Below are 794 nucleotides of genomic sequence, written 5' to 3' on the forward strand. Positions count from 1 at the left end.
CGTCGTATGTGTGTGGGTGTGTGTTAGTGCGTCTGCCCCACCCTACCCCACCATTTCTTGACAACCGATGTTGGTGTGTTTGCGACCCCGTAACTTAGCGGATCGACAAAAGAGACCGATAAAATAAGTACTAGGCTTGCAAAGAATAAGTCCTGGGGTCGATTTGTTCGACTAAAGACAGTACTCCAGCATGGCTGCAGTCAAATGACTGAAACAAGTAAAAGAGTAAATGTGTGCTCTGGGGCTCATTTCAAAAGGTTCGTTTCTAAATAAACTTCTGTGTCCTTGACTACTGATAAACTTAATTCAGTTTCTGAACCTGGTCCTTTAAATTGTGAGATTACGGTATTCTTGAAAAAGTCCAAATTATGATTTGGTACTCTTGAAAAAGTTCGAAATTCTTTTATTTCTGCATAGAATTATGGTCGGGTTTCTCGGTTGAATTCCTCTATAGGAAAGTGGGTTATACATCATTAGATGTACACCTGACTTTCCTATATTAAATTGAGAATTGAACGGAACGCTGAACTCCAGACTATCAACACAAACAACATTTATTCAAGGTGGAAAATATACATCTTTAATCTTGTTTGTTGAGACGTCTTCGGTGTGTGAGAACATGGTTGTTGGGACGTTGGTATATTGATGTGAGCTGTCTAGCGTGAGTTCGAAAGATGGAGAGACAACTAGACACGTCCTTGCTCAATCGCTGGCCAGCAAGAAAGAGATCGATCAAAGCGGGAAAGCTTGGTTGTTGAATTCCACGCATGCGTGAGACTACGCATGCGCACGGA

This window comes from Octopus bimaculoides, chromosome 5 (genome assembly GCF_001194135.2).
Source record: "Octopus bimaculoides isolate UCB-OBI-ISO-001 chromosome 5, ASM119413v2, whole genome shotgun sequence".
In the NCBI taxonomy this organism is placed as follows: domain Eukaryota; kingdom Metazoa; phylum Mollusca; class Cephalopoda; order Octopoda; family Octopodidae; genus Octopus; species Octopus bimaculoides.